Source organism: Chelmon rostratus, chromosome 18 (assembly GCF_017976325.1).
Source record: "Chelmon rostratus isolate fCheRos1 chromosome 18, fCheRos1.pri, whole genome shotgun sequence".
In the NCBI taxonomy this organism is placed as follows: domain Eukaryota; kingdom Metazoa; phylum Chordata; class Actinopteri; order Chaetodontiformes; family Chaetodontidae; genus Chelmon; species Chelmon rostratus.
The window spans coordinates 16466124-16475121 of record NC_055675.1 but is presented as its reverse complement, the minus strand read 5'-3'; positions in this window follow the sequence as shown (position 1 = coordinate 16475121).

The following is an 8998-nucleotide window of genomic DNA, read 5'->3' as shown; positions in this document are numbered from 1 at the left end:
TTCCAAGTCGTCGCCCCGAACTAATTCATACATTAAGTTAACTGTTACTGGGAGGGTAATTTTATAAACAAGGTAAAGTTTTAGCCGGAGGAAGGAATGTGTGGATAAACTTAGGTTGTGAAATGGTCATGAGGGGAGTTCTGCGTCTGAAATCATATCAATGATACACGGGTACATGCACGCAGTGATTTTACGCGTGAAGCTCAGTTTACTTGTCGTGAGTAAAACTCTGCTCTAATGTCGCCTGTGACTCTGGAGGAAGGTTACTGGGTTATCTCAACCTGTGTTACAAACTGAAGTTGTGGGGTTTGAAAGGAGGGGGCATTTATGAGGCAGAGACAGTCTAATGAAAGGCTGTTTTCAGTTGCATCATGGGAAATGTAGGATCTCTGGGGGCTTGACCCACACGAGGGCCAAAAAATCAACACATCCTCTGCTGCTTTGATTTTTACACCACCAAGTTTTATGAAAGTGCAGTACTAAATTGCTTGACTTCCTTTTTAACTGCTGACTATTTTTGTCTTAATACTTAAGTCAAACCTTACAGGTGTCTGTTAAAGCTGCAAAATATTATTATATACATTCAATGTCTCATGGCATTGAGTAAAATTGTTTAAAACAAAAGAAAAAGAAAATGAGATTTTTTTGATTTTGTTTTTGTATAAAAGGTCTGATCTGGTTTATTTCAGCATATTGTTGAGAAAAAGAAAAGAAATCAAGAAACAACTGTTTTATCTGCATAACTTTCTACTTATCAACAGGAAAAAGATGTTAAAACTAACAGCAAAAACCTGACAGGATGGATGTTAGTTTTTCAGGAGAGGATGTGTTGAGTGTGCATGGTTGGTTGGGTGTTGGAGGTTTAGTACCTTGCTCAAGGGCAGCCTGTTGGTAGCACTGCAGGCAGGACAAAGCATCAGTCATTCACTCTCCCTGCTGGACTCTCTGAGCCAGTCCAGAGCTTTGAACTGGCAACCGTCCAGTTCCATCCATACTGATGCACAGTATGTACAAAATTTATGGTTATTTTGCTTTATGGTTGGATTCACGAGGATCAGATTACATCCATATGCTGCATTTACTGACTGCAAACACACATTTTCTTATATAGATGCAGAAAATCAGGTTTAATCGGTGTCTTAAGAAATGTCTGCTTTGATCAGACAGGAGTGTGATGGCGGAGAGGATGCCATTGACAAAAAATAAGATATGGAAACTTTTGGTCAGATCCCCTGTTGAGGGTTCGTTTTTGAAAAAAAAAAGAAAACTGGGAATCTGCTTGCAGACTATTCGTTCTGGGGGAATTAATTTAGGTGATAAATATTGTCTCGTTGGTTACAGTAGGACAAAAAACACAGCCAAGCAGGACTTGGCAGTCCTTCTCCTCAATGTTCCATGAGTGGTGAACTGTGCTCCAGTTTCATGCTTGTTTGACAATGTTGTCACCCTTTTTCCTCTTGAATATGAAACACTAAACACATGTAAAAATTATAGCATTTTACCAGCTATGAAACGAAAGGACAAATTATTTTTCTGCATAAAAAGCGCTGATTGATTTGCAGCGCTCGTTACTTAGGTGTTACTCTATTAGGTTTCATGGTATTATGTCTAATGATGTCAACTTTTCCCTCATGCGAATGTGCTCACATATTCATTCAAAGGGAAACGGCGCAGCTAAATCAAGTATAAACTCTTTATAATGCCCCAATAAAACACCGGCCCGGATAGAAAAAAGTCACCTCTGGAGAGAGAAATGTGCATAACATCAACAATCTGCTGTGAAATGTGAAATGAAGAAAGTGACCTCTGGTCCCGCTGCTCTTGCCCCACTCCCATTCATCAGCTTCTCGTCTCCACTAAAAGCAGCTTTACAGCTGGTTGGCGCTTGCACTCTAAAATATGTTCTACTGGATGGACACAAGTGTCGATGAGGTGGTATTTCTCAGGCCCCTTGTCTTTCCGTTATCGCAGGATGTGGAGTCGGGGAGAATGAGGGAGCAGAGTGGGGAGGACTGGAGCCCTAAAGCATGATTTACTTGACCTTGCAGTGCTGGAACTCACGGCCAGAGCCTCATTAATTCCCAGGGTCATTCCGTTCGGACATAAATTGGTTAAAAATCGGAACGCGTGGATGACTTCCAGACATACACAAAGAATTATGAAATCTCTGGCCTTACCCCACCCTCCCTGGCTCTCCCCGTACCCACTCCAAAACCAAAGCATTTCCAAATCGCCGGGCGTAAATCACACGGGTCTGCTCGGAGGAGTCGCCTAATCCTGATTGAAGGGGGGGAGGCCGAAGGAACGTTTTGTGCTTATTAGGCAGCAAATATGGCGTTGTTTTATGTGATTATCAACTGTGAATGATTTTTCACTCCCATCCATTGTGGAGCCTTGGCCTGTCTTTTGTTTGGGAAAAAGGAGCTGGAGGAACAGCAGGGCTGAGAGGGAAGCCCAATAAATTACACTAATGCACACATTTAAAGGGGCTCATATTCCCCCTGGCCTGTTATCAAGACTACTCCAGTGAGAATGTAAACTACCTCTTTCTGTCCCCCTCCCCAGGCCCAATATTTAATGTTATCATCCTTTAAAACAACCCCACTGTTTATGTTATCACAAATAAAGGGCAGATTATTTCAACTTTTTCTCACTATTTCATATTGGCCAGTCAGGCAAATAGTTGTCTAATGGTGCTGTTGGGCTCATTAATTCAAGAAGATAGACCCAGAATTGTGTAAACACGGTGAAGTCAGGGCTGGTGAATCACACCTTGAGTTTATAGAGACAGACAGAGGGGGAGGATGCGCTATATGAGCCCACACAAGGAAAGCCGTGGAAAGGAAAACAAGCGTAATCCTGCTGATAAAAGCAGGCTTGTTTCAAAGTTTATTTGGACACACAGTGCCTGGCTGAGGTTAGACCCTAATGAGACAGCAGCCTGTCCAGAGTGGATTCATCACCGCTGGATTGGGGTTATCGCCCTCCGCCGTGCTCCACCACTTTTAATCAGGCTCCTCTCTGGTCACTCCCTATCAGCAGCAGTCCATCTCTGCAGCCGTCGGCATCCATCAGGAACCGCAGACAGGCCCAGGGAGCACGGCTAAGGAGTGCATTAGTAAATTATTGCCTTTTGGTTTACCTTCAGTGTCACACGGGTACGCACACATGTATGCGCGCGCACTCACCTGCTTGGTATATTTATTTATGGGAGAGCTGATAGATGAGATGAGACATTGTAGTAAAACCAGGAGTCTGATACATGGTGGAGTAGCTCAGTGCGGCTCAAGATCACATAAAAGCAACACCTGTAGAATATAATGCAAAAAAACCTGCAGCAGACACTAATCTTGAAAAGCTTATAATGTTAAATTCCTGCATGAATGCACACACTGTACGAGAGCTTGAATCTGGGCCTCTCTCATTGCACAAACACTCCAAAAAACTTATCTTCTGCACACACACACACACTCACCCACACACACACACCGTATGTCTGTCTGATTAGTTTAACTTTAAAAGTGATTTAGTGCTGTTAGTGTTACTCACTACCATGACATGACCCGCTCCCACCTCATCAACGCGCCCCCGCAACCCCAAACAAGCACATTAAAGTCACAACAGTCTTTCGTCTCGTCCGGTGGAGATGACACGACGCGATTGCGCGGCTGACGGCCTGCATCTTTGCTTTAAAAGAATAAATAATGATATCTTTTCTCTCCCAGCTCCGGTTAAGTAAAATACACAAATCTCAGACGCTGAGAGGGCGCCTTAAATCACTCATTGTTGATGTTTAGATCAGTTAAGTCAATAATCTCCATCTCGCCACAGTGATAAGTGATATTGCAGGGGGACTCTTTGTCATTACTTCACTGTGGCAGGTTGAGTTTTCTTATAGCAAAACCATCAGCCGGACCATGTGTTCTGAGTAATTGGCCCTGAGGGAGAAATACCCTTGAAAGTTGAAAGAACAATGTGGGAAATTGCTGTTCACCTTTTTTTTTTTGTTCATGCTCACTGAAGACAATGTCAGAATTACAAATGGAAAAGATGAACAGTCTGAGCTCTAAGATGACGGCGACAGGAGCGCGAGGAACTTCACAAGTTGCTGCTGCTAAGAGAGAATGCGGACAGTTACACAATCGTGGTTAATAAGCAGTAAAAGGAAGTCTTTCCTCACCCTGCAAATACACTTCACTAACTGGCCACAGGAGCAATGTGATGAGACGAGATAAAGATGCAGACAGTACAGCTTTTTCTTAAAGGTTAAACATCTACATGCTTAATATATACGTGAGAACTCCAATAACTGCGATGCACAGTCACCGTGTGGTGTGTTTCAAACCAAACCTCCTTTAAAATCTGCGTTAATTTAAAATTTGAAGACGCTCTATGCTACAGAACTGAAACTCTGCCCTCGTTTGGTGCACAGCTCTAAATATTATTCTTAAAAAGGCTGAAGACAGTCAGTCTTTGAATTGTGAAAAGAAATTCAATGATTGTGATTCCAAATTAGAGACAAATGACAATAAACAAGAGGCCATAGCCGTAATTTTAGTAATACGGAGGTCAAGAGTCTCTCAAGTCCCTCAGTGTAACCCTCCCTGAGAAGTACTCATCCCACATTTTATCCTTTTATGGGCAGATTTTATTTCTCTACTCGACTGACTAGATGCTGTTTCAATGGCAGGAATGCAATTCTGGTGGAGAAAACCCAAATTATTTTACTATATGTTTCAATTGAGGGATTTTTACTTTCAGGATGCTTTCATGCCTAACCTCTTTGGTTCAGTTAAAATGAACTCTGGGGCGTTCGCCTGGTTCGTTTAGGCTGGTGGGAAAGCTGTCAATCAAACCCAAACAACCGGACTGAGACCACCTCCTCTTAAGGGTTTCGGATGAAATGCTGATGATATTTTTAGTCTTATTCAGTGAAATACAGTGTTTCCCTGCTTCATTTGATCTGTGACTTCCACCTTGTGATTCCATTAAGCGGTATTTCTATAGATAACAACCTTTCGGAAATATTCTAAATTCAGTTTCAGACTCTTGAGCTAAAAACAACAAGCTGATTAGTTGATTGACAGAAAATTACCTGTAACTATTTTGATTAAAACATTAATTGTTCAGGTCATTTCCATCAACAATCTCCAACACTCTCTGGTTTCAGCTTCTCACATGTGAATATTTACCAGTTTCTGTAGTCTTTTATTTCAGTAAATTGCATATCAGCAGGTTTTACTCTGAAACAACTGAATCAATTCGACTCTGGGACACTGAGACAGGCATTCATCATTTATTTCCTGACATTTTGCAATTCAAACAATCAGTCAATTTAAATAAGATCGATCGAAGATGAAAATAAGATTTTGTTTTAGTCCTACTATATACAGCACACACCCATGTTTCATAATGACCAAATTAAGTCCTTCACCAGTTGGACAGATCAAGATAAATTGAACAGTCAAGCTCCTGTGAATAATGGAAAATCCACAATAAACCTGTTTCAGCTTCAGATGACATACTCCTGCTCCCCCAGACCATCCCATAGGCAGTAATTACAGGCTGCGTAGCATGTGCCTGTACGTCGTGTGGCCTGTGCTGCCGGCTGCCGAGGAGCCCTGCATCCCATCACAGGCCGTAATGGAAGCCAGATGTCTCCCTGTCTGTTTGAGGCTCATGGCTCATAATCAATAGCCTCACTCTGACTTTCGCTCCCTCTCCCTCCTCTTCGACAGCTTCTTACGAGAGGATCAGCGGAGGAATGGTGTCTCTGTGCTGCAAACAAGTGCAAGTGTGTCAAGAGTGAGATTAACTAATTGGATTCCCCACATGAGTTTTTGTTTGGAGGAGGAGGAGGAGGAGGTGGAGGAGGAGGGAAGGGAAGCGATCCCTCCCCGTAGCCTCAACAAGCTACATGACACTGCAGGCTTGTTCCTCCAGCTCCCAGACATGGACTCTGGGATTCCAAGAGAGATGGAGGGAGGGGGATTCCCAGGGAAAAAAAAAAGGAAAAATCCGTCCAAATAAATAACCCAAAGTGGCACTCAAAGTGACGCAGTGCATCTCCATTTCCTGTGACTGCTTCCTGCGGTCAGACAGGATCGCTTTATATCTCAATCCACGAGCTTGTGCCGGGGGAAGCATTATGAGGCGGGTTTTTTTCAGCGCCAGGGGAAGCGAAGGGTATGCATGCAGCTCGGGGTTAGTGCAGGAAGGCTCGGAGGTGTGGCAATTGGAGTGTGCGGGTCGTGACCTCCAGCTTGTAATGATCACCTGATGGATGTCGCGAGCCTGAGGTCAAACGTGTGTCAGAGGAGAGCAGAGGGAAGTAGAGTGACGGGCAGCTTCGCATGGCCAGGATGTCTCAGTCTACTGTAACGTGAAAAAACCTTGAACACAACTTTATTTGATGGCTCACGTAACGCCTCAGGGAATGAGCAGAGTTTCCATTTGCTGCTCTCTACTCTTGATGTCTGGTGGGCCTTTTTTTTTTTTTTTGGAAACAAAAGCTCTGACACATTTAATGTTGTTAAACTAGCATATCACCAAGAAACAAAGGCTGGTTTAGAGATTTTTGCAGCACACACACAGCACAAAACACAAGTGCTTTATTATTAAAGAGTGCTTAGTGCTAAAGATGGATCCAAAGCTTAGAACAGAGCAGAAAGTTTGGATTACCTCTTTATTTTAATATCTTTTTATTTGCATTTTAGTTGCCAAACAAACAGGAAGCACTGAGTACAAATATTACAAAATATTACAAAAACAATGCAGAATTTACATACATAGACACATAGAAACAATAGGTACATATAAATATGAACCAAGGTATAACGCGTCGTTACATTTTCTTACTCACATTTAGTATAATGTAATATTTATTTCCATAATCAACGATGAGATGGAGTGAATTTGAGTTTTTCCACTTCAAGGTGTTGCGTAACGTCTTTGGTTTACATGTAGTGTGGGATAAGTGGGATGTTTTGCCTCTTTCCAGTCAGCTTCTACCATGTGTCCCAGGATATCAGGCAAAGTTTTAAATATCGACTTCCAAATGGATTAGCTCTTTAACGAGCTGATCCAAACACAGTGAATCCACCTGAATACGTTAAGGAGACTTTTATCTGCCTGGCCAAAAGCCGTTGAAATGCACGCTCGCCATTAAACCTGGCTTTTATTAGCGTTTGTGCAGCCCCGTCTAACCTGCTGCGCCGATCCAACACGGAAGACAGAGCAGCCACTAATAACAGCTGCACAGAGAGCAGCAGATTTGAAACGTACAACTTAGTTCTTACTTTTGAAGCCTTTGCTGTTATTTCTATTAGTTGCGGTGACATAGTGCTCACCAGTGTGATTGCTGAGATTTTCCAATGCACATTGCTACGGGAGCACCTGCTCACAGACAATAGTTAAAACAGATTATCTAAGATACTTCATCTGGAGGTAAAACTGAATGCGCATGCACCAGAAGTGTAATAATTCCTCACTACACAGGAAAGCTGTGTGTGCATACTTTCACATGACGGTGAGTACGGGTCAAAGTTGCAGGAATTCTGTCTGGAAACAATGATGAATGCTTCTGATTGACAGTTTTGGCATTCATTTTACCATTTGCCTGTTTCCACTTGCAAATAAGTTGGACTACGCTGGAGGTTTGTTTAAAACCTGCATGATCATGTGACTGACTCTGTTTCTTGCCCAACTGGACTTATAGAGACTTTCAGAGATTTCAGCCAAAACTAGGAAAATAAGACCCACATTGGCACTTTAAAGTGAGTAGGATAGAGGACATTAACAGCACCGTGCTTTCTCTCTCTCTGGACAACAAAGATAAACATCCCTTCAAATTAAAGTTAAAGCAATGAAACAAACCAAAAAATAAAAGCATTTCATGATAGAATCAACATAACAGATGTGTGCATGTGCATATGCACATGTCTGTATGTTTACAGTGTGTAAATGTGACTTTGTGTCCATTCAACTTTAAATTCTGGATGTGTTTTCACTCACAGGAGCTTTTTATCTCATCATGAGCGATTCTCTCGATTTGACTGAGTGCAGTTTAACTGAAGCGGCCGTTACATCTGCGCACATGTGAGCACACGAACGGCCCTCTGAGTGCTCCTCGAGCAGAGCCGGCAGGGCTGTTCCTGATGAGGGCCACTGGGAGAGCAGCAGCAGATCTGGGGTTGAGGCCTCCGTCCGTCCGGAGTGGGAATAACTCCATCTCCACTGATAAAGGCAGCTGGCTCTGGTGACGCTCAGTAAAGTTTTATAGTCAGATATGCACAGATGATTAGGCCAGCTGTGCAGTGTCATATATTCCTAAACAAACCCTGCAGGAACTGAACTCTCACCCCTTGCACATATGGGTTACAGGGCTCGCACTCACGCTCTTGTTCATGCACTTAAATATGTGCAAACATTACGCACACACACACACACACACCAGAACAGGAAAGTCACAGTGCACTCGCTGGCTTGCATGAAAGCTTAGACTATGTGACCCTTGTTGAAGCAGCGTAAATCATATTCTCTGTTAAACTGTATTAAGGCTGCAGGCTCAGAAGGCTGTGGCCACATCGATGCAAAGAAGGACGGCAATTATGATCTCTCACCCGCATCTAAATCTGTATGCTGAATCAGTTATGAGGAAGTGGGAAAAAACGTGAAACTGAGCAGCGCTTTCTATAAATCACCTGTTCACTCTCACTTGCATGTCGTTGCCGTGGCGACACGCGTGTGGCGCTCTCTCGATCCAAATTGTTTTGATCAGAGGAGCTGTGTAACGCTCGGCCCCTGCAGCTCGCTCCGCCATCGCTCTGTTTATTTTGGAACAAGAACAAGATAAACCGAAGTGACGTCTTATTTATTTTCCCGCTCTTGCCCTCTCCTCCCCTTAACAAGCAGAGTCGTGAGGAGAAGAATTCCTCCATGATCCATCAGTATCAGTCTAAAGTGTGTGTTCTCTGGAGTGTTGACACCGCGCGCACAC